This window comes from Symphalangus syndactylus, chromosome 15 (genome assembly GCF_028878055.3).
Source record: "Symphalangus syndactylus isolate Jambi chromosome 15, NHGRI_mSymSyn1-v2.1_pri, whole genome shotgun sequence".
NCBI classification, from domain to species: domain Eukaryota; kingdom Metazoa; phylum Chordata; class Mammalia; order Primates; family Hylobatidae; genus Symphalangus; species Symphalangus syndactylus.
The window spans coordinates 44995888-45022458 of NC_072437.2; the positions used below are offsets into that span (position 1 = coordinate 44995888).

The 26571-nt window shown below is 36.3% G+C and overlaps 1 long non-coding RNA gene across 3 annotated transcripts in view; it reads left to right on the forward strand.

Moving 5' to 3' along the window:
* The window catches only part of LOC129463621 (uncharacterized), a 593164-nt gene that overhangs the window by 209623 nt on the left and 356970 nt on the right, over positions 1–26571 (forward strand). Inside the window, exons 2-3 of one of the 3 annotated variants that reach the window (XR_008651241.2) lie at positions 3529–3589; positions 4639–4864. The exons of 1 other annotated variant lie outside the window; for it this stretch is intronic. This is a non-coding gene — a long non-coding RNA (uncharacterized lncRNA). Of the gene's footprint in view, positions 1–3528; positions 3590–4638; positions 4865–26571 lie in introns of those variants that run through there. One more of the 3 variants, XR_008651242.2, reaches the window with a different exon arrangement.

A 26571-nucleotide genomic window follows, 5' to 3' on the forward strand; every position in this document is an offset into this window, starting at 1 on the left:
CTTTGTTGAGAACTGTTTATTTTTTTATGTGCCACCTGCCTGTTATTTCTCTTTCTCTCCTAAAAAATAGATGAGTTAAACAGAAGTAAATTGTCAAATGCCCCTGAGTTCAGAGCTTCGATGTTCTCTGTGCTGTCTGGTGTGGCATGGATCACAAAGACCTTTGGTTGCCTTTCATTGTCCAATTGTGTTTTTTAAGGATTGACTTGGTGCATGGCATTGGACTAATAGTAATGTTCTTCAGATTTCTGTTTTCTTTGTAATCTAATAATCTAATTTAATGCTAAGGCAGATTAATATTATGTAATAAATGAATACCACCATTATATATCCATAATTAAAGTAAATATTTTTAAAAAGATTATATAGATAATAGGTTAGCAAGAAGAATTTCTCCTAGATTAGAGGGGACAAACAGAGGCTAAGTTAGACATAGTGAGTGAGGCATGTTGGCTTAGCAGGCAGAAAGAAATAGATAATGAGGCCGGGCACGGTGGCTCATGCCTGTAATCCCAGCACTTTGGGAGGCTGAGACAGGCGGATCACCTGAGGTCAGGAGTTTGAGACCAGCCTGGCCAACATTGTGAAATCCCGTCTCTACTAAAAAAATACAAAAATTAGCCGGGTGTGGCGGCAGGCGCCTGTAGCCCCACCTACTCAGGAGGCTGAGGCAGGAGAATTTCTGGAACCTGAAAGGCAGAGGTTGCAGTGAGCCAAGATCGCCCCATTGCCATTGCACTCCAGCCCAGCGTTGGAGCAAGACTCCATCTCAGAAAAAAAAAAAAAAAAAAAAAGGATAATGAGTAGTTTCGTTCATGAGCGCAGAGCATCCAGACAATTCTACTGTTTCTTCTTGATGGTCGTAAAATGCAACAAGAAGCTTAATCTTAGGTGCTGTGGCAGTTCATAAGAAGAGCAGCCAGTATGCATTCAAGATATATAAAGTGGAAGATGTTGAGTGAATATTACCCGCTGCCTTGTGAATTGAAAACCCAAACCAATTAACAGGCTGCTAGCTTCCTTCTCTTTCTTTGGGTAAACTTCAGAACTTCCAGGATTTTGACAAATAGAGTTGGGATTTTCCAGGGGCCAATGAGACTGCCATGTTTTGCTACTAACTTGGATGAAATATGTGGAAGTTTAAATTACTCATCTGTTCCTGCTCCTTTTATCCAGCTTGTACCAGAAGTGACCATTCCCACATTGTTCTAACTCACCCTAGTCAGCAGTTGCCAGTTGCCAGCTTTGGTTGTTGTTTTAAAGGTTGCTTTGTTGCCAATGCAAAGTTGATAGTGGATTCTGTAAATCGCTTATGTGGGGGCTGACTCCACACTGAGCATAAGCAATTAGTGGGTTATTTAGTCTGAACATGGTTTCTGTGCAAGCTGGGATAATGCCCATGCTACTCTGTTAAATTATGGTTAGGTTTTTGTCTCATTTGCCTTAAAGATCAGAGGCATGCATCCTGACGTAGAACTTAGCCAGGAAGTTCTTCTTTTCTTTGTCTACAAACTGAAAGTAATTGGCACCCCCGCCTGCTTCTACTCTCCTAAGACCATCCCAAGCAGCTGCAAAAGGCATATTTGATAATGCATGCGCAGGAGGAGAGCAGTACTGATTGCCATGGGAGCCATAAATTAAAGCAGCAAACACAACAGAAAACCATTAAAGATGACTCCTTCAGGCCAGAGCAATTGCAATGAACCTGAAACTTTTCTGCAATTAGCATGTGAATTCTGATGCAAATAAAAGGTATATTTATTATAAGATGTTACAGACATGTGGCATCTACCATGGCTTAGAGCATGGAGGAGATGCAGTAGATGAAGCAGAGACAAATTATAAAGAAAATCCTGCCACGAGTTTGAGTTTGCTGACCTTATTTAGACGTTAAAATTGACATTAGAACCACATTCTATCTTTAATTTAAATAAAGTACATAATGTGAGTTAATTCATCGTTAACTAGCCATAAGTTTATAAAATCTAGAGTCCAAAAGTACCAGGTAATGTGTTGCCAAAGGAAGGTGGGTAGATTCAACCAACAATTGAAATCAGGTTTCATGCCCAGAATGTGTTTTATCTATACAGATTGGTCCCTTGCTGAATAAAGAATTTTAGTGTTTCTGGTGCCTACCACAGTTAACTTATGCACATACAAAAGCCAAGTTTTGGTGGACTTTAATTGCATTTTCCTTAAAAACATTTGGTGCACCAGAGAAATAAATTTGAGGCCTGGATAAAAATACTCTATAAATATATAATTAAATTTTGCCTTTAAATACACAGACTCAACTCTAGTTAAAGTCATGAGTACTTGCAGATGGGGAACCACAAGGATGTGGTCAGGATATACACAGTGGAAAATGGTAAAGACGAGACTTTGTATTTTTAGGATAAGAGGGGTAAAGGAGGTGGTCTGGGACAAGGCAGTATTTTGTAAGTAGAAAAGACCTTATCGCATTTCAACTTGTACTTTAACTCATGACCCACATTTTGTCTTTCAAATACTATGTCAATAAGCAAAGGCAGAGTAGCAAGAAAGTTTGAGGTGTGGAATAAAACTGTGACACACAAATAGTGTTTCCTTCTTTACATGTTCAAAAGAGAACAAAGGATTCTAGTGGAAATGCTAAATGTTTTGTCACATGAATATGTTTAATCCAGTAATGAAATGGTTTATTAAATAGGTTTTTAGAAATGTTACATTAAGGTGGCCTGTACAGAACATAGATTTGGGGATTATAATTTTAAAGAGATTGCATATAGATATCTGACTCAAGAAATTATTTTCTAAAAAATAATTAAAACTTAAAGTGTAATGTTTTTCCATAGTATGCAATTAGCAAAATCCAAACAGTTGGGAAAATGTTATGAAATGAATGGTCCATTTTTTCTCTGTAAAAATGTTAGAATGGGGTCAGGGAAGAGCCTCTAGATTATTTAAGAGATGAATCAGCCAATTTTAACATATAGACCTTATTTAGATTCTGATAAAATAAACTGTAAACAAAGTTGCACAGCACTTATACTTTACAAAATGTAAACAATGACAGCATATTTCATAATGTTAAAGAATTCATTTTATTCAGGTGTTATACTCTTTAAAACATAAAATTTCAATTATTTGGAGTACATACTGAAATCTTTACGTATAAAATAAGTTAAAGAGTTTGACTCAGAAATTTGGTCTTGGAAATAAAGCCAATTGACAACTCTTAAAACCTAATTTCGAGTATTTTAAGAAATCCCTGTTACAAACAGATATATTTTTAGGTTTCTTGGTATTTACAAACAATTGCATTCAGGAGAAAATAATCTTTACTACTAAGAAAGTAAAGGGGAAAACCACTCATGCAATTTGTAGAAGAAAAACCATTTCAGTTATTTCTATTTTTATTCGAGGCAAAGTATTCCTGAGTTGGCCTATTTTTCTATTTAAGCCTATTTATTATTGCCATCCAGCATTCATTAGATGTTTTTGCTCCTCTGGGAGGAAATACCCTTTAATGCTCATTTCTAACTACAGGACAAGTGTGCAGAGATGCTACCTGGTGTATGTCTGGAAGACAGCAGATTGTGGATCCCAGGTAGGCTTTGTGGGGTCATACTGCTGGATGAATGACTTTGAGGATATCACTTCCCATAACTCTTGATTGGAGAAGAGACCCAAGTCAGTCTGCAGTACCTCAATGCTGAACAAATAACATTATCTGCACTTCACTCTCCTGATCTGATTTTCCATATCATACATATGAGATAACATGCTGTGTATATTGCATATGGGTATAGGTTTAACTTTAAACAGTTAATTGCTGATGGGTTGAAAGGAGATATCACTTAAAAAAAATAAGAGAGTAACAAATTAAAGGAATCCTAGCAGAATACAGAGACTTTATGGAGAACAAAAAAACAAAAACAAAACGGCAAACAACAATACAAAACTCAAAATAAAGGACGGGAACCAGATGGAAACAGTAAAGGGACAAGAATTCAGCTAGTAGCTTAACTTGTACATTATGAGTCTTGGAACATAAAATAAAACAGACTTGAGAAACAGGCAAAAGGACAGAAATGGGATGGAAAAATGAATTGAAATTGGAGAAGTTGATAGAGCTAACTTCATAGTGGGAGGTCAGTAAGTGATCCTTCAGTGGTTGTATATAGATAAACTCTGGATCCATTTTTATTATTTCCTTTGAGTACTTTCTTTTTACAATGCACTCTATCAGGCACTAGGAGTGCAGTGATGGACTAACAGATAATAGGTATCTATACTTCCCCGTGTGTGGTTTGTATTCTTTAGTTATTATTGCATTCAAGAATAGCTTGAAATTCTGTTGGAAAAATGATAGCTTACTCTGAAGACTAGTCCTAGATAGGATTGAAAGCATACATGTTCCTATAATACTTCATAGCTAAGGGAAGCACAACCGACTTTAGGCTGACAGCACCACTTCCTGCATCTGGACGTAACTCCTGGGGTAACTCAGAGTGATCTTAATTCCAACACAGAAAGTGCAAAATAAATATTTATAAACCCAGAGGGGAGATGTACAGAGACTGGATGGGAACACTTGGCTTTTTCTTTTTTCATTTAACTCTTCCTCCTTTTTATCTTTTATTTTCCGTTGTGCAGTTTGAATGGTTTCTTGATAAATAATGAGGCACAGGAAGTAAAACAGACACCAAACAAAGGCAAGAGAGACACATCTATGAAGATCAGCTACACATAATGTGTATTTTAAATCAATCAGGAATCTCCATGGATTTGATAACAAATAAAGAAAATGACGTATTAGTTCTATGAAGAAAGCAGCCACTTCTAATTGTTTTTACCCCTGGATTCCCAGACCTAGAACATTTTCTGGTGCATATTAATAGATATTTATTGAATGAATAATGACAATGACAAAGACCTTCATAGCAGCAAACAAAATGAAACATATGAAGCTAATGATCGATTTTGGATTATTGTATTCCTTCAGTCTATTTCTTGTCCTTTTTTAGTCTTAATATTTGCTTCTCTGTGGCCTTATGCCTATTTATGTTCTCAGTCTTATAAGATATTATAAAGTGGGTAAATTCCCTTTTAGCAATGACACTATCTAAGGCAGTATTTGATAGATGCATATAATGTGCATTATATATTAGTAGTTAGTGTTCTATGAACGCTTGGGAAATTGAATTAAGTTTTCCTTCCCCCATTAATGATGATTCAAAAATAAACCCAATAAGCATTGCCATTTCTCATTCATTCAAGGACTAGTCATCTAGGTTATCTATTCAGAGGACTATCAAGATTCTGTGCTGCTTTTCCTCTGACTCGCTAGATAGGTGTGTTAGTCCATTTTGCATTGCTATAAAAAATATCTGAGGCTGGGTAATTTCTGCAGAAAAGAGATTTATTTGTCTCATGGTTTCACTGGCTATACAAGCATGGCACCAACATCTATTCGGCTTCTGATGAGACCTCAGGAAGCTTCTTCTCATGACCTAAGGTGAAGGAGGTGCAGGCATGTCACATGGAGAAAGAGGGTGCAAGAGAGAGAAGAGGAGTTGCGAGGCTCTTTAAAACAACCAGCTCTCACGTGAGCGAATAGAGTGAGAACTTACTTATCACCAAGCCATTCATAAGGGATCCACCCCCAGGACCCAAACACCTCCCACTAGGCCCCACCTCCAACATTTCAACATGACATGTGGAGAGGACAAACATCCAAACCATATCAACAGGTTATCCTGGGATCAGTCTGAATTAAATGGCTCTTTAGTATGTAGGCATGTATATTAGTCCATTTTCACACTGCTAGTAAAGACATACCTGAGACTGGGTAATTTATAAGGGAAAAAGGTTTAATGGACTCACAGTTCCACATGGCTGGGGAGGCCTCAAAATCATGGCAGGAGATGAAGGAAGAGCAAAGTTACGTCTTACATGGTGGCAGGCAAGAGCTTGTGCACATGGACTTCCCTTTATAAAACCACCACATCTGGTGAGAGTTATTCACTATCAGGAGAACAGCACGGGAAAGACGTGCCCCCGTGGTTCAGTTACCTCCTACTGGGTCCCTCCCACAACATGTGGGAATTATGGGAGCTACAATTCAAGAAGAGAGTTGGGTAGGGACACAGCCAAACCATATTAGCATGTAATATACTGGTATCTATAATTTTATGAAAAAGTAGAATAAAATTATGGGTAAACAAGAAGTAAAATGATTCCCTATAATATTTTGGATGACTCTTTTGAAGGTTGTCATCTATTCACTTGTGTCTCACAAACCCAAAGCATCTTAGTTTATCCCTGCATTTATTTTTTTGCTTTCTCCCTCTGTGTATGCCCTGGGAGGGCAGTAATGGATGATAGAGTCAAATCCATGAGTGAGTGATAGTTGGTCAGGATAACTGGGGTAGAATATCACTATCCATTTGGCATCAAATTGGCATCTTCCTTACCCAGGATACCACATAAGCATGGATAGAAGCATACTCATGTCAGATGAATGCCCAGAAGGCTAGCATCTTGTGGCAAAAGTTTCATAGTCAGAGTTGGTTCTCATATGTGCTTGTTCAGAGCACTTGACCTTTAGTGGACTATTTAACTCAATTGTAAGTTTATCTCCAAATGAGGGTAATGATATCCAACTTATATACATGTAAGAATTAAATTAACTAATGGATTTTAATGCCTAGTACAGTGCCTGGCTATTAATAGGGCACAACAGATGCTAGCTAATATTATTTTCTTCAATAGAAATATAATTAAATATTTTGTTATAATGGAATGATGCATTATGTTGATTATCCTTTGGTCTTCTCAGGTTTCTTTTTATCTTTTTAAGTTAACAATGGAATTTGCCTTCTTTGAAATCTCATAACACACAGATGTAATGTTCTTTATCATTGGCCTGGAAGATGTTTTCTTAAACGATTAATGTCGTTTAAGAGAAGTTAGAGATGACCTATCCTCACCTGTGGACTCTGCAGGTGAGATTATGGTAAAGCAGTGAGGCTGAGTGGCACATGGTCTCAAGTACCAGTTAGTGACAGCTCTGACGACTGCTCAAGTGTCTACTACTGTGTCCAGTTCTCTTTCCAGAGAAACTGTAGCATTTTTAAATCGAGTCCTGATTGGACTATGAGGTAGACAGTTGACCCAAGGTATACTCATATGCTTGTCATTCCTGTTAAAGTGGATTTATGACTCACAAATGTTACAACCTGAGGTTGATGTTAGAACTCAGAGGGTATGTTGCAGGAAGGGGTGGTATGGTGCACCCAAACACATGCAGCAGCAGAGAAAACCAGCCAACACAGGGAACAGTATGGAAGATCAGACTGTCATCGTTCAGTGAACTCATCCATTTTGCCTCTGCTAGTTGTGGTGGATTTCTTCTACTCATAACCAAAAGACCCTTGACAAGGACTAAATTAATAATTATTTTTGCACCACCAAATAAGTATTTAACTGAGAATTTATACCTTATTAATAGACATTAATTAATGCAACTTGGAATTTGATTTCACAAATGTGTTGGCACCTCAGACGCAGCACTCGTTTTTCATAAAATAAAGCCATCTGCTAATAGCTCTGTTCAAAGCATAAAACATTACTTAAGCTAACACAGAGCTTCTGAAATGGAAGTATGAAGAGAAAGCCTCCTTAATTTTCTAATTGCTCTTTCCTGCTATTGAAATTAGCCAGCATTTTATCTTTAATAGGAACAATTATAAAGAGAAACATTTGCCAGATAATTTAAAGGTTAGTCACTATGGCAAGACTAATGTCTATGGGAAAAATAATCAGCAAATTGCTCCATTGTTACAATGAGAGTCATACATTTTCTCAATGAATACCTGGGATATTTAACTCCTCACTCTTTTCAGTGGATCTGTAGCCATGTCTGGTACAAAGTAGGAATTTGACGCAGTTTCCTGCTTTTGCTTGCAAAAAATGACAAGACTTCATCTTTCATTTACTACATTTTGCTTTTAACAAAGAAAAGTTTTTACTTTGATGATAAATTTTCATATTCCAGTAACTTTTTCTCGTTAGCTGGTAGGCGAGGAAAAGAATCTGGAAGTACGGGGACTGGTGCAATAACATTAGAATTGCATCCCCTACTGGCACCAAATGTGTCCCCTGGGGGCTGAGGGTGGGAGAACTCTTCATTGCCATTTACCGGTGACCCTTAGCTTAGTCCCTGCCAGCATTAGGTTCTTTTCCAAAACATTTGCATGTATATGGGGGAATGGAAGAAGTGGTCTTAAAATAATTATCTTTTTCATTTGGAAAGCTTGAAGAAATTAAGATTTTACTCTAGTATCACTAATGTTTCTTAAATAAGACGGTTAACTTTTCAGGTTGAAGAATCAATTTCCTAAAGCTGAACACCCAGTCAGCTGTATGGCTGGCTTACAGCATCCTCACGAAGGCCACATAATAGAAAAACATCTGATGTATAGTCAGTGTTTCGCAAGCCAAAGCACACATCTGTGCTCCCAGGATGTCCCGATGCAGATGCTGTCCTTTTCCAGCCAAGTAGTGTGTTCTGCCACTTGTTATAATAAAGCCCTTTGAGAGGCAGTATGAACTCGACTGGCTAGCCATATTCATCTCCAACAACTAGTAATGACTAGTTGATTTTTACAAATTGCATATTTGAATTTTGCACATGCTTTGCTCTTTGAAAAGGCAACATTCCCAAATAGAGAAAGAGAAGGCCATTTGTTCAGCTGCAGTATTTGGTACCTTATTGTAACAATTCTGTTCCCTGATAAAACATACAGCCAAATCTGAAAATGCGCAGATAACTGGTTCTACCCAGGCCAGTTATCTGTAGAAACCTGATAATTTGATTTTTGAATAAGCTCTCCAGGTGTTCTTAAGCAAAGTGAAGTTTGAGGTCATTGATTTAGAGGACTTCAGCATAAAGTTCTCTCCTAGTAAAACTGGTTTATTGAACATCTTGGATTTTCCTGTGATGTGGCTGCTCTGCTGGGCCTGTAGTAATTCTACCTAGCTTTGGAGTGCTTTATGAAGATGTCTTTTGTGGCTACCCACATCCTCCAAAATGTCTTTACCTCCACTCTCCTGGCTTTTTTCAGTTAGTCCTAACATGTGCTGGAGAAAATAATATCATTCACTGTGCAACTTCAAACCCTCAAATACATATAAATAAGATTCCCCATTTTTAGCTTAGGAGGAGGAATGCTTATACCGGCTTAGACATATTTATTCATGTCTATCTGTCCTGTCTTTAACAGAATTGCTGAACATCTATAAAGAACAAATAGCATCTTTGGAAACAGTAAGACATCTGACATGCTCAAAGAAGGTTATAAAGATCTGAGTGTGGTGATACAAGCAGGTGTGCTAACAGGCACTGGGTTTGGCATTGAGGTGACTCTAATGTGAGCAGAGTAATGTGAGCAGAGTGTGGTACTCGGCGACCTTGATATTTTGAACTTGGACTTTGGTGCAGGAGTGGAAGGGTTGCACTTTAACCCCCACACCGTGGCATGTGCATCATAAATATTCATTGACGTCTGGGAGATAAGGGAGGAACCACTTGGTGTCATTTGTTAGGGAGAAGACTGTGCTACCACTGGAGGATAGAGAGCCAATTTACAGCAGTAGAGCTCGCTCGCTCTCTCTCTCTCTTTTTCTCTATCTTTTTAGTTCTATTATCCGATTTTTCCGTTTGAATGTTAATCTGAGTTAGCAGTTTCCCCCAACTGAAAGTGAGATGGCAGTTGTAACAGGACGGAATGAACACCAGACTGAATGCTTCCCAGTCAGTGTGTTGAACTCTTCTCAGCTTGGAAATTCAGAGCAAGGAGTAAATCTATGTGGATTGAGGCTTTTCCTTCAGGATCTGCAATAGTTTGCCTCCTACTCCTCCTGATTTTAGACAAGTCTTCATCAAACTCACCAGACAGAAAGTACTTCATTTTTATCCTAAGACAAAATAAACAAACAGCAAACCTCTAATGAAAACATACAGAACCTGTTGGTTATAAATTACTTAAAAAAATTTTATTACAATGCCATATATACTCACTGTAAAACATTAGAAAATGTTTCATACAGGAAGAATAGCAGAAAATTTATCTTCACCATTTTTAACTTTTTAAATTTAATGTTGAATCCCTTGTGTTTTTTTTTCCTGACATACACACTATGCATGCACATTCATATCCACCACATTCACCGTATTCGCCTCTTTTCGCTTTCACACACAGCTTTCATACTTGCATATATTTAAATTTAACTCCATATTCTATACATCTTTCTCTTTCATTTAATACTCATTTTTAGCATTATGTGAATGGCTGAGAATGCCTCATTACATATGAATGTAACACAATTGCTATAAGAAGTTCTCTATCTTTGGACATTAGGTTATTTCTGGTTTAGTTTGAGTATGACGATATATATGCATGTAACCACATATATCTCAAAGTATTAAAATTTCCAGTCAGAAGATCAAAACGATCCTTTTGAGACAAAGGTATAAGTTATAGTTTGGCTGATGGACTTTAAATTCTGGCACTTGCAATGGTTAAAATCTCACAAAAATGGGCAGTCTTAAAGAAGACAGTCCTAGGCTTTCGGCTGATGAAAAAATTTGTACTGCTCTTTAAGCAGAGGGAATTATTCCCATCTGCAAAGTGAACTAAATAAATAAGAGGCCAGGCAGACTAATGGTTTGCAGACAGAAAGATTCGGGGAAGATCTGGCCTTACCGTGATTGATGTTCTCCAAGTGGAAAATGATAACATGTCTGGCAAGTGCTTAACAATCTTTAAAAAATGGCTTTCCTCTTTCCTGCGAGTAAAACTTTCTAAATGCCCTATTTTAAAATTACTGTATCAAATCATGTTATTTTTATTTTGGAATCTTTTAAAAGCTATGAAAAGATACATTTAATAAAACTTTGGCGAAATTATAATCAGCATTTCTCACCAAAGAACAATTGTGGGAGGGAGGATTCTTTTCAGAAACACAAAGAACAATGCCAAGTTTCTGATTTTCAGAGGAATTGCTGAAATAAGGCATACAAATAAACTAGGGAAAAAAGCAAGTTATGAAAAATTTTCAAGTTTTTCTCAAAAGAAAGTATATGGAAAAGTCCAGTTAGCAAAAGATTAGGTTTGTATTTTTTAAGAAATGTATGCTGGGATTGCAAAACTGTCCGTTTTATTTATATTATGATTCTTGATATTTTAAATATTTTATTTAACTGTGGGGGCTATGATCAGTTGATTAAAATAAAGCCCTAGCTTTTGCAAGTTTCATGCCATGGAAAAGTCAATACAGCCTCAATTTTACAGTTTAAGAAATAGAAAATACTTTCACTACCTTTCTGACATACAAACATTCCTGGATGTCTTTCCCCTTCTCATTAGTAAAAATTCCATAAGTATTAAAACTTTATACATTCTTTTATTTAAAAGGTATTGTATCATGCTATTTTTTATTTTGGAATCTTTTAAGAGTGATGAAAAGATATATTTAATGAAACCTCTGTAGATATCATAGTACTTTAAACCAGAGAACAATTTAGCATAAGATTATGCGAAATAGAACTACACTTATATATGTAGGTGGCTTCTCCAACAATTTAGAAGTGAGGGAAATATAGTTACTTCCTATGAATTATATTTCCTTAATTAAGACCAGCTCGAATGTATTTAATCTTTAGTAATAATAAATAATTTAAAAGGAGAACGGTTAACATAGCATAGAAGTCAAAGGAATAAACCATGAAAGTGTGTATGTCTAGCTGTCTTCAGAAAGATGCTGAGTGGGAGCTATACGAATATGCCTGTTCCTAAAGAGGAGATCTGAACTGTGTTGGGGATGCATTATTCTTCTGGGCTTAACACTTAAATAGGAAATGACCAACTGGTTAATAAATAAGAAGTGTTACAGCTTACCACCTACATTTTCCTTACCTCTGAAACAGAACCACTAGTAAGTAACTTCTACTTTCCTTGTCTTGGAGTATTTTTCACCCTTTCCTGGTTGAAATATAGTATCTATATAATTCTGCTTCTAACATGGTCACGGAGGGATGCCTAAGTGCTAGAATGTCTCTGTATCCGACTCTCTAAGGGAGGCCAATGAAAATCCTAAGGCTCCAAGAGTTCATAAGGATGGGATAGAAGGCAAAGACCAGTGGTTTCAGCAATAAGCTGATGCAGCCCAATTCTCCAGAAAATGCAATCTAGTGATGACTGCATTTTGATTAGAAGGGGCTTCCTATTGGAGGGGGCAGTGTAATGCTTGAGACCCATGTTAAGGCAAAAGTGGCTTTTTGAACAGCCTGTTTCACATGTGACTCAGTGGTCTCAAGATACTGCCAGTCTATCTGTTTTCTTTGACACGATCTAGGATTCTGAAAGTCCAAGGATATACAAAAGTGGTACCACTATGTGTTAGCAAATTCAGTCAACATTTGGGATAAATTAGTCTGTTCCCTCCTATTGTTGATCTCTTTATCTTTTTATCCTATATTGTAGGTTCTTTAACTTTATCTTCTCACTTTTGAAAGTTTTTTAAACTTTCATCTATTATATTTATTTTTCCCATACTGTTTAACTATTTTTGTAAATGGCATCATGGTTTTATGTCATGAATTCAATATCTTTAATTATTTTTCTAAGGATAATGATTTTAGTTTTTAAGTTTTCTCTGCCCCATGCACTTTCTCTCTTATTTTGAGTTACTGTGTATGAATGGTGATGTCTTTTTGTGAGTTTTGATCTTGTTTTTGGAGTTAGAATGATTTCTTTTTATCTTTTTTTTTTGGTGGGGGGTGGGGATGGAGTCTTGCTGTGTTGTCCAGGCTAGAGTGCAATGGCACAATCTCGGCTCACTGCAACCTCCACCTCCCGGGTTCAAGCAATTCTTGTCTCAGCCTACCAAGTAGCTGGGGCTACAGGTGCATGCCACCACACCTGCTTAATTTTTGTATTTTTAGTAGAGATGGGGTTTCACCAGGTTGGCCAGGCAGGTCTTGAACTCTTGACCTCAGGTGATCCACCCACCTTGGCCTCCCAAAATACTGGGATTACATGCAAGAGCCACTGTGCCTGCGCAGGAGTTAGAATGATTTCTTTCTTTTTTTTTTTTTTTTTTTTTTTTGAGACGGGGTCTTGCTCTTTCGCCCAGGCTGGACTGCAGTGGTGCGATCTCGGCTCACTGCAAGTTCTGCCTCCCGGGTTCACGCCATTCTCCTGCCTCAGCCTCCCAAGTAGCTAGGACTACAGGCACTCACCACCACGCCCAGCTAATTTTTTGTATTTTTAGCAGATATGGGGTTTCACCATGTTAGCCAGAATGGTCTCGATCTCCTGACCTCGTGATCCGCCCGCCTCGGCCTCCCAAAGTGCTGGGATTACAGGTGTGAGCCACTGCACCCGACTTAGAATGATTTCTGACTGCCTCCAAAGTAAGGCAGTAAAGCATTGTGTCTGCTAGACCAGCTATAATATTGAGGTATCCCCAAGTCTATCATTTTCTTTAGAGAAGATTCTTCAATCTTCTGCCTTGATGGGCAGAGCATAGCCAGTCAGGATGGGTGAAGAGGTCTCACTCTTAGGCATGAGTGCTGCACCTCACCCCTTACCCTCTGTGCCTGTTTCTGAGCCAAGACCGTTCTGGTATGATTTCTGCAGGGAATAAACCTGTCACTTCTTGCAGGGGTATAGAAGGAGGAGTCACCATGGTTGAACAGGGTGAAAGAGGGACTAGTTCCTCTGATAGCTCTATGTCTAAAATGTCAGCCTCATGTGTTTTAGCTGTCTTCGGTCTCTCATTTCTTACGCTCCTTGGCATTGCAATTTCTGGCTGCAGCCCTTAGCCTTTCCTGGGTTCTGGGAGGTGAATCGGCTTGTTTCTTATATGGTACTTTTTGTATTCAGATGCTAGTTTTCCACTTTCTCCACTCTCCTAGGTCACTTACCATTCCCCTATCTGCTTTTCAGTTTCAAATATGGATTGCTAGTACCCATCACTATGTCCGCTCCTACCCTCTTTGTCCTTGAGTGTTTACTACTTTTCTTTCTTTGGTCTCTTTCTCGAGTCATCTCAGGACATTTGTAGCCCAATTCATGTTTGTCCATATGCCCAGGTTTAACTTCCATTGGAGTGTGCATTACAATAGAAAGGAAAGCTTATAACAGGCTTGGATAGGGTTTCCTGGGCCACTTCTTTCTTTAATGAAACTGTTTCCTCAAATCTTAACACCAGAAGTAGCCTATTACTTCCATGCCTTCATATCACAATGCAGACTCTGGTCCCAGAAAAAAGGAGGGCTGTGTTTCCCTCCCCCACAGTCTCATTTCCTTTCCTAGTATTACTTGCACTCCACAGGAGGACGTGATCCAGCCTTGTGGTCCCAAAGTTAAACAGTTGTCTGACTGCTTCACCACACTTCCTGGATTCTGAGTGATTTAGGATTAAGTTACATCACATGTGACATTAGCAGCCCTGGATATATTGCTCCAAGCTCCATTCAATTTGTTTTCAGCTTCTTCTTGGCAGTAGTTTAGACATCTTGTGGTCCAGGCTAAAGCTGGTTCTCCCTCGTTAAAGACAATCGGAGACAATGTGTAGGAATGATGATCAGTGGAATAGAACTAGCGCCTAGTACTTGTAGAGCAGTTACAACCATTTCAGCTCAGGGAACTGAGAAAAGCAGTCTTTTTTCTTTCTTCCTTCCCTTCTTCTCCTCCTCCTCCTCTTCCCTCCCCCTCCCCCTCTCCCTTCCCCTCCCCATCCTCCTCCTCCTTCTCCTCCTCTTTTCTTCTTTCCCTGACCATGAGGAACAAAGAGGTCCCAGCCTTCCCTTGGAGGAATCCTGCTCTGTTACAATTCTGAAAGCCAAGAAGATCTCCATTACCTCCAACCTAAATTGCCTCTGACTTAATTCAATGCTATTTTATTGCATTCAGTTCACCATGGAAAGGGAAAATATAGTAAGTTTCAATTTCATAGAAATCCTTCATACACTTGAAGATGATCATTAAGCCACTCCAGGTTTTCCTTCTGTAGCCTAAGCAACCCTGACAAAAATCTTTCAGAAATGATTTTTAGATTGTGTTGGAGGAGTGATACTTCTCTCAATAAAATGTGATCTCGATGGTTCCAGAATTCTTTCATCTCTGTTGCTTTTCTGGCCATGTGATTTTTTTTTTCTAACTAGGCATGTATTTCAATCCTACTTTATAAACCTCATTTACAATGTTTAGCACTTACATACTCAAAACATATGGGCCTTAAAAAATACACAACTTTAAATTAGAGCAGACATCACAGCAATTCAAAAGTGATCACTGACTGACTTTGGTCTTATGAAAACAAACCTTGGTCTTTCAGGCTGAATTTCTTCTTTTAGAGGGTCACAATTGAGACTGTGTATAGAAGAGTGTTTTTGCGCAGACACTGCTTGAAAGCAGTTAGCATTAAGTGTGCCTCTGTGGTTAGTGCAAGCTAAACAAACTGTAGAAGCACAGCTTTAATCAAGTTCAGTTGAGAACAAAGTCTTAGGGATTGTATCTGGGATAAGAAGAATTATACTGAAAAGCAATTTTCTGCAAGCTTCTCTGACAACATACATGTATCACACAGTTTCTGTTTTCAGTGAGAAAATATGCCATAAAATGACTAATACCTGCCCATGGTATTTCTTCTTTATTTTTAATTTTTGTGGGCCCATAATAGTTATACATATTTATAGTGTACATATGATATTTTCATACAAGTGTATGATATATAATAATCAAATCAGTAATTGGGATATCATTCACCATAAACATTTATTATTTGTGTTGGGAATATCATAACTCTTCTCTTCCTAGCTATTTGGAAATACACACAAAATTATTGTTAACTATAGTCTACAAAAAATTATCGTTAACTATTGTGCTACTGAACACTAGAGTTTTATTCGTTCTATCTAACTGACTTTTGTACCCATTAGCCAACCTGTCTTCAATCCTTGCCGCCACAAACCTTCCCAGCCTCTGGTAACCATCATTCTATTCACTACCTCCATAAGATCAATTTTTTAATCTCCCACATATGAGTGGGAAACATGAAATATTTATCTTTCTGTGTTTGACTTATTTCAGTTAACATAATGTCCCCCAATTCCATTCATGTTGCTGCAAATGACAGGATTTCATTTTTCTTTAGGGCTGAATAATATTCCATTGTGTAAATATACCACATTTTCCTTATTAATTAATTTGTTGATGGAGACTTAGGTTGATTACATATCTTGGCTATTGTGAATAGTGCTGCAGTAAACATGAGAGTGCAGATATCTCTTTGATATACTGATTTCCTTTTTTTTTTTTTGGCTGTATGTACAGCACAGTGGGATTGTTGGATCATATGGTGATTCTATTTTTAGCTTTTTGAAGAACCTCCATACTCTCTTCCTTAGTGCCTATGCTAATTTAAATTCTCATCAACAGTCCATGAGCATTTCCTTTTCTCCACATCTTCACTAGCATAGGTAATTTTCTGTCTTTTTGATAATAGCTATTTTAGCTGGGTAAGATGACAGTTCATTGTGAGTTGATTTGCATTTCCCTGATGATTAGTGATATTGATCATTTAAAGAATATACCTGTTGGCCATTTGTATGTATTCTTTTAAGAAAAGTCTATTAAGATCTTTTGCCTGTTTTTAAATCAGATTTTTTTTTTTTTGGTATCGAGTTGTTTGAGTTTCTTATGTGTTCTAGTTATTAATCCCTTGTTGAATAGTTTGCAAATATTTTCTCCCATTATGTGAATTGTCTCTTCACTTTGTTGATTGTATTTTTTGCTGTGCAGAAACTTTTTACCTTGACATAATCCCATTTGTCAATTTTTGCTTTGGTTGCCTATGCTTTTGGGGTCTAACGCAAAAAAACCTTTGCCCAGACCAATGTTCTGAAGCATTTCTATAATTTTTTTCTTCTAATAGTTTCATAATTTCAGTTGTTACATTTAAGTCTTTAATCAATTTTGGTTTTATTTTTCTACATGGTGAGAGATAGCAGTCTAATTTCGTTCTTATGCATGTAGATATAGTTTTCTCAGAACAATTTATTGAAGAGACTATCTTTTTCCCCATATAGATTATTGATGCCTGTATTGAAAATGAGTTGGCTGTAAATATGGGGATTTATTTCTGAGTCCCCTATTCTGTTCTATCAGTCTATATTTTTGCTTTTGTGCCAGCACCATGCTGTTTTGGTTACTATAGCTTTGTAGTATATTTCGTAGTGTAGTAGTATGATGCTCTTGTTTTTGCTAAAAATAGCTTTCATTATTCTGGGTATTTTGTATATTCATACAAATTTTAGGATTGTTTTTTCTATTTCTGTGAATAATGCCACTGGGATTTTGAAAAGGTTTGCATTTTATCTGTGGAATGCTTTGCTTAGTATGATCATTTTCAAAACACTAATTCCTCCAAAACATACAAAATGAAATGTCTTTCCCTTTTTGTGTACTCTTCAATTTCTTTTATCAGTGTTTTATAGTTTTTATTGTAGAGATCTTCCGTGTCTTTGGTTAAGTTTATTTCTAGGTGTTTTATTTTTATAGCTCTTGTAAATGGGATTGCTTTCTTGATTTCTTTTGTAGATTGTTTGCTGTTGGCATACAATGTGCTACTGATTTTTGTATGCTAATTTTTGTATCCTGCAATTTTACTGAATTTATTAGTTCTAACAGTTTTCTGGCAGAGTCCTTAGGTTTTTCTAAGCTTAAGATTATGTTGTATGCAAACAAAAAAATTTGAGTTCTTACTTTCCCTTTGGATGCCCTTTATTGATTTTCTTGCCTAATTTCTCTGACTAGGACTTCTAGTACTATGTTGAATAAAAGTGGCAAAAGTAGGTATTCTTATCTTTTTCCAGATCTTAGAGGGAAGACTTTTAATTTTTCCCCCATTGAGTATAATGATAGCTGTGGGTTTATTGTATATGGGCTTTATTATTTGACGTATGTTCCTCCTGTAAGCAGTTTCTTGAGAGATTTATCATGAAGGAATGTTGAATTTTATTGAATGCTTTTTTGGCATCTATTGAAGTGATCATATAATTTTTATCTTTGATTCTGTTAATGTGATGTATCACATTTATTGATTCACATATGTTGAACCATCCTTGCATGCCTAGGATAAATCCCACTTGATCATGATGAATTCTTCCACAGCACAACAGATGTGTTTTGGAATTCAATTCCCCAGTATTTTGTTGGGAATTTTTATATCTATGTTTATCAGTGTTATGGGCCTGTGGTTTTGTTGTCATTGTTGTGTTTTTGTCTGATTTTGGCATCAGGGCAAGCCTGGCCTCATAGAATGAGTTTGGAAGTATTTCCTCTTCCTCAGTGTTTTAGAATAGTTCGAGTAGAATTGTTATTATTTCTTCTCTAAATGTCTGGTAGAATTCAGCAGCGAAGCCATCAAGTCCTCAGTTTTTCTTTGATGAGAGACTTTTTATTATTGCTTTCATCTTGTTACTGGTTAGTCACGTGTTTGGGTTCTTTATTTCATCTTGGTAAAATCTTAGTAGCTTGTATGCCTCTGGGAGATTTTTCCTTTTGTCTAGGTTTTCCAATTAATTGGCATACAATTGCTGATAATAGTCTCTAATGATCCTTTGAATTTCTGTAGTAATGTTTCCTTTTTCATCTCTGATTTTATTTATTTGAGCCTTTTTTCTTAGTCTAACTAAAGGTTTGTCAATTTTGCTTATCTTTTCAAAAAAAATCCAACTTTTTGTCTTGTTGATCTTTTGTATTTTTCTTTAGTCTCAATTTTATTTATTTCTGGCTGATTTTTAAAATTTATTTTCTTCTACTAATTTTTTGTTTGCTTTGTTCTTGCTTTTCTAGTTCTGTCATTAGGTTGTTTGTTTGAAGTCTTCCTACTTTTTTAATGAAGGCATGTACTGCTATTAACTTCCCTATAAGAACTGCTTTATCTTATCCCATAGGTTTTGGTATGTTGTGTTTCTATTTTCATTAGTTTCAAGACATCTTTATATTTCCTTCTTAATTTCTTCATTGACCACTTGCTCATTCAGGAGCATGTTGTTTTATTTCTGTGTATTTGTATAGTTTCCAAAGTTCCTCTTGTTATTGATTTCTAGTTTTATTGCTTTGTGGTCAGAAAAGATAGTTGCTACGATTTTGATTTTGTAAATTTGTTAAGACTTGCTTTATGGTCTAATACATATGATCTATCCTTGAGAACATTCCCTGTGTTGATGAGGAGAATGAGTATTCTGCAGCAGTTGGATGAAATGTTTGTACATGGTATTTTGACATGATTTACCTTCACATTTCAGATATGCAATCTTAACTAGGAACGAATATCATATAAAAAGTTATACTACACGTATTAGTCTGTTTTCATGCTGCTCATAAGGACATACCCGAGACTGGATAATTTATAAAGAAAAAGAGGTTTAATGGATTCACAATTCAGCATGGCTGGGGAGGCCTCACAATCATGGTGGAAGGTGAAAGGCATGTCTCATATGGCAGAAGGCAAGAGAATGAGAGCCAAGTTAAAGGCATTTCCCCTTATAAAACCATCAGATCTTGTGAGACTTATTCACTACCATGAGAACAGTATGGGGGGAACCACCCCCATGATTCACTTATCTCCTACTGGGTCCCTCCCGTGACACAAGGGAATTACGAGAGCTAAAATTCAAGATGAGATTTGCGTGAGGACACAGCCAAACCGTATCACTACATATGAATTATTTAGTAGATGTTAAGTCCTGAAAACAGAACTAGATATTTAATTATGTATGAAATATGGGAAGCTATTTATTTCATGATCCTTGTAATGGACATTGTCTATTTTTATGTGTTCAGAATCTATATATTATATCTATATCTATATCTATTATCTGTATCTATATCATCTATATCTATGAAAACTCTTTTTACTAAGAGAAACCATTCCATGGGATTTGGATAGAGTGACTTCCTCTCCCACTCCCATGCCTGACCACTATAAAGGGTTAGACACATGATACAGGACTTGTATAGCTGAACACTACATTCCCTTAGCCCCAGTGACTGCTTCATGAGCAGACATGTGTTACAAGCAGTGGTATTTTTAGGAATTTTTTGACCAGTCCTAAATAAAGAAAGATGGACATCTGGGGTATTAAAAATCCCTGATATACAAAGAAGCAAGAACTACTGTGTCAATGAACTCTGCCCTCTAACTGATGTTTTTGGCCAGTTTGATTTGAATTTCTATGGCAATTAAAAGTCCCAATTAACAGGATCCACTGGAAACAGCCAATTTTACATACAAGGGCACAAGGGCAATGAAATCTGAATTTGCAAGTGATTTGCCTAAGTCAACACACACCTGTTTGGCAGGGGACCTATGCTTGACCTTCAGTTCTCTCAATATTTGTTCTCTGAGCTCATATTTCCTGGGTACCTGCAATGTATCAGACTCTGGTGGCACAGTGGTAAGCCTCTCCTCATGAAGTTTGCGGTCAATTTCTCTTTACTTCTCCATGTCAGTCTGAGAAATGTTTTGATGAAGCTGTATATTTCTAAACAATTTAGTCTCCAAGACAGTATTCCCCAAAGTACTATTTTGTTATAATAAATTTAACTGCAAAGGATATAGTGAAAGGTTTTGCATGGAAGCATAAATATTAAATTTAAATCTTAAAACTTTTTAAACCTTTAATTTTGTAGCTAAAATAAAATAAGAAGTAGGAAAATTAAGCCACTCTCCTATATCCATACTCTCTTCAGTTTATTAGAGTTTTTTTGTATGTTGCTTAGTTCATTATGAAGACTGCATACAAGAAATAATAAATATTTTTTCTTAACCATATTCATATAATGGATGCAATATATCTTTTGTTACAAACATAATTCTTAGAATCTTACCTTAAATGTCTTAAGTGCTATATAACTACTATTAGTGGAATGATTACTATGAAAATATGTAATTGCCAGCTGTTTGTATTGTGGTAAGTGATATAAGAGACCTAAGATTCTTCCGATTCTTTCACTGTGCCTCAGTGTTTTAATGACTCTTCACCTCTTGCCTAATTCAAATGCCCCCAAATATTTAATCTCCAAACCTCCCATCAAGGCAGAAAAACCAAGAAGTTCTAAAATGACTAAAATGAAAATCCTAAGTCTGAGGTATACCTAACCTTTTTATCTATTTGATTCAAATCTTTATTTTCACAAACCAATTTATTAGGCAAAGGGGGCAAATAGATAATGTGCAGAACTTTAAATATTAATATCTATTTATTCTTAAATAAGTACGTGATGTTTTCGTTTTTTTGCTTTAAATATGTGCAGTTTATTTTATGTTGATTAAATCTAAATAAAACTGTTTACAAAACCAAAATCTATGAGATAGATCTAAATAAGCCAATTCCCACTCACAGGAAAGATGTCCACAATGTATTGAGTGGAGAAAAATATATAAAGCAATAGCCATATCTTTTGTTAAATACATGTAAGTGGAAAATGTTAACTTTGACTGTGGGAATACAAGGAGTTTCACTTTGAAGTTTAAATGCTACCATAATCTACAGTGAGCATAGCCAAGATAACTCCCAATGATTCCTACTTCCTGGGATTGACTTTCTTTGCAGTTCCCTCCCACGTTGTATCAGGGTTTGTCTGTGACCAGCAGAATGTGGCAGGAGTGAGGATATGACACTTATGAGACACATCTTGAAAGGAATCATTTCTTCCTTTTTATTTCTTGTTTGGATTGTTTGCTCTGGAGGATACAAAAGTGGCTTTATGGCAAGGTACACATGGAGGACTGAAGCCTCCTGCCAATGCCATGTAAGTGAGCAGTCTTAGAAGAGGATCCTCCAGCCACAGCCCAACATTCAGATGACTGCAACCCTGTGTGACATTTGACTGCAACTTCATAAGGAACACAGAGAACCATCCATTTGAGCCATTCCCAGATTCCAGATTCTCAGAAACTGTGTGTAGCAATAAATATTTGTTGTTTGAAGACATTAAGATTTGGGGAAACTTGTTACATAGAAATAATTAATACAACTTACATCACTTTTCTATTATATGTATGATTATATATATATTCGTACACACATACGTATATAAAACAGCTGTATTGAGGTATAATTGACATATAAAATATATATTTAAATTATATAATTTGTTAATTGTGTGCGTGATATAAATTATGTATATATGTGTATATATATACACACACACAAACATGTATATATCCATAGGTCATCACTAAAATCAAGACAATAAACACACCCATCACGTCCCCACAAATTTCCTTATGCCCTGCTGTTATCCTTCCTTCTTGACCTGCCATATTCCTATCATAAGGTAACCACCATCTGCTTTCTTTTACTATAGACTATTTTGCATTCTCTAGGATTATGTGTAAACAGAATCACACAGTATGTACTTACTTGGTTTGGCTGCATTCACTCAATCTCAGTGAATTATTTTGAGATGCATTCACATTAGTCCATCCACATAGAAATAGTTCATTCCATTTTATTGGTGAGTAGTAATTCATTTTATATACAGTATTGGAAATCCCACAATTTGTACATTCACCTGTTTATGGGCATTTGGATTCTTTAAAGTTTTGGACTATTACAAACAAAGCTTCTATGAATTTTGTGCACAAATCTTTACTGAATATTTGCTTTCTTTTCTCTTCGGTAAATACCTGGCAGAGGAAATGATATCATAGGTGTATATTTAACTTTTTAAGAAACTGCCAAGCTGTTTTCCAAAGTGTTTGTGTCATTTTACATTCCTGGAGAGTTTCAATTTTTTCACATCCTTGGCCACATTTGCTATAGTAATATTGTTACATTTCAGTTATCCTAATAGATGTGTAGTTGTATCCAATTATCATTTTAATATGCATTTTTAATGACTAATGAGGTTGAACATCTTTTCATGTACTTAATTGCTGTCCATATTTTTCATAAAGTGTCTATTAGGTCTTTTGCATAATTTTTTATTGTGTTTTAAAACTTTTATATTCTTTGTATGTTCTTTATCAGAGATATGGTTTGCAAATTTTTGTAACTTGCACTTTGAATCATTTAATAGTGTCTTCCTCAAGCAGAAGTTTTACATTTTTGTGAAGTTCAGCTTATCAATTTTTTTAATAATTATTTGCTTTTCTGGGGAAAGCTTCCAAATAAAGATTAGCTCTTTTATTTGAAAATAAGTGTTTTTAATAATAAAAGTTATATAGGAAAATGCAGAAATCACTTACAAAAATTAAAATCAGCCATAATATCACTGGCCAGAGATAATCAGTGGTTTTCTAGCACACAATTTATCCTGCTACCTTTTTAATAATGGAATCCAAATATGTTCTTTTGAAATCTGCTTAACATATCATTATATCACAAATGAGTTTTCATATTAATATATTCTATAATATAACTTTATTAAAGCCATAATTGTATCCACAAAATTCAGAAACATATAGAATATATTCTTGCATATCAAATTCAGAAAATTATTGAAAAATTTAAAACTGAATAATTGATAATTGGAGCTTTTCTTCAAATTATTTAAAACAGAAAAGCATTAACATGTGACTGCTGTTCTTTTGGTATATTTCAGCATTTTTAGGGTTTCTATGCTAGTAATGTCCCTAAATTTATAATTACCCTTTCCTACATACAGAAGAGAAAAATAATTTTGGGATTGAGTTTTTTTATTACAGTGGAGATTTTGATATAAACAAATATTTAAAATTCAAGATATAGTCATTTTATAAGGAGACAGGAGATGAAAATTAGGAGGTATAAATGAAAATGTTTTTGCCTAAAGTTCCTGGATCCTGATTCCCATAATCACTCAGAATAATGTTACTGGAACCTATCCAACATTATACAAACGTTCAGGCTCATTGAAATGGAGACAAATAATATATTTTGAAAACTGCATGAAATCCACCCATAAATAACCAAATTAAGCCTTTGAAGATGGAGAGAACTTTCTACAAGATTCACATCAATTCCATGAATGATTCAATAAGGCTGACAGCACTTCAGCCATCCAAAACCACCCAGACAGACTGGAAAACACGTTAATCTTCTTGTATAAAAATGTGACCCAAGAGAAATGAAGCTGTATTAATTTGGTTTGTTGTTAGGGAAAAGTACTAGCCAAGCTTTACGACTAATTTTTCCACTTTCACAGTGAAAGAAAATGAAAGTAAAGAGGGTATAAGTCAGTTCTGCCAGGTCAGTTATGACAGGGGTTTTAACACCCTCCCCTCCCCTCCCCTCCCCTCCCCTCCCCTCCCCTCTTGACAAGAGTCTTGCTCTGTCGCCCAGGCTAGAGTGCAGCAGTGTGATTGCAGCTCACCACAACCTCTGTCACCCGGGTTCAAGCGATTCTCCTGCCTCAGCCTCCCAAGTAGCTGGTATTGCAGGTGCATGTCACCACACCCTGCTAATTGTGTGTGTGTGTGTGTGTGTATTTTTAGTAGAGATGGGGTTTCACCATGTTGGCCAGGCTGGTCTAGAGAACTCTTGACCTCAAGTGATCCGCCCGCCTCAGCCTCCCAAAGTGCTGAGATTACAGGTGTGAGCCACCGCGCTCGAGAAACACCATTTTCCAAGAGCAAAATGCCAACAGAGGATCCTAGATGAGGTAGCACTCATAGGATTTTGTAATTAGAGAACTGGGACACCCGGAGGAGTTTTGACCAAGCTGGAAATTAAGTATTGACAAAATTAGAAATAAATATGTGTATTCTCCAATGGAAAACTACAATCTTAGAAATCATGCTAATGAATGTTTGGATGAGATACTTCTGTTGATATTCAGCACTTTCCCTGCCCTTTAAAATCTTCCCTATAGCTTATGGTCTGAAGCCCCAAAACTACATTTCCTACTTTCCTTTGATGCGGAATTTAATTCCAACAAAGGGATCAGTGATAAGAGGTTTGAATGATAGAATTGAAGTGGTTTTTGTTGTTGTCGTTGTTTGTTTTGTTTTTTTCTAGGAGCAAAACATGAGATGTTCTGCAGGCTATAGACATAAGGTTTGCAGCATCTTCTGGGTGAGCTCCTGCAAATCACCTGCTTCAGTGCTATAGACAACTGAGCTTCAGGGATACCTTCCTTAATTCCCATGCCTTCTGATTTCCTGAAAGTCAGCAGTGGCATTCTCTGACCTTTATTCTTCCGGTCCTATTAACAGCTTTTTAAGCATCCAATTCTCTTAAATCCCTTCCTGCTTAAACAAGCAGAGTGGTTTCTGTTTTCCTGCCAAGGTGTGACAGATAGAACATTTAAATATTAAGATTACTTGATCGAATTCTTAGTGTCCACATATGGTGTACATGCTAAAAATTTCTTATAAGGCAAATATTTTCCATAACTTTGTTTCTTATATTTAAGGTTGTCAAGAAGCATGAGCAGTGGCATGGTTCTAGCTGTTCCATAACATAAAATTTTGTTTCCAAAGTGTATTTAGAGGGTACAAGTGCAGGTTTCTTACATGAATGTATTGCATAGTGGTGAAGGCTGAGCTTGTAGTGTACCCATCATCTGAATAGTAAACATTGTATCCAACCAACAGTGTATAAGCTTCCTTTTTCTCCGTAGCCTCACCGGCATCTGTTATTTTTTGACTTTTTAATAATAGCCTTGCCTGCTTTTTAATGGGGTTATTTGCTTTTTTCTTGTTTAGATATTTGAGCTACTCACAGATTTTGGATATCAGCTCTTTGTTAGATGCATAGTTTGCAAATATTTTTCCCATTCTGTAGGTTGTCTGTTTACTCTGTTGATTGTTTCTTTTGCTGTGCAGAAACTTTTAAGTCATATTTGTCTATTTTTGTTTTTGTAGTGCTTACTTTTGAGGACTTGGTCATAAATTCTTTTCCTAAGCCAATGTTCAGAAGAGTTTTTGCTAGGTTTTCTTCTAGAACTTTTATAGTTTCACATCTTACATTTAGATCTTTAATTCATCTTGAGTTCATTTTTGTACATGGTGAGAGGTATGAGTCCAGGCTTATTATTCCGCATATGGGTATCCAATTTTCCCAGCACCATTTATTGAATAGAGTGTCATTTCCCCACTGTATATTGTTGTCAACTTTGTTGAAATCAGTTTGTTGTATGTGTGTGGCTTTATATTTGGGTTGTGTCTATTTTTGTAACAGTACCATGCTGTTTTGGTTATTATAGCCCTGTGGTATAATTTGAAGTAATTTGAAGTCAGGTAATGTGATGCCTCTAGCTTTTTTTTTTTTTTTTGTCCTTTGCTTAGGGTTGCTTTGGCTGTTCAGGCTCTTTTTTGGTTCCATATGAATTTTAGGATTTTTTCCTAATTCTGTAGAAAAATGACATTGGTAATTTGATAAGGGTTGCATTGAATCTGTAAATTGCTCTTGGACACTATGGTCATGTCAACAATGTTGACTCTTCCAGCTCATGAGCGTGGGGTATTTGTAGTATCTCTGATTTCTTTCATCAGTATTTTATAGTTCTCCTTATAGAGATC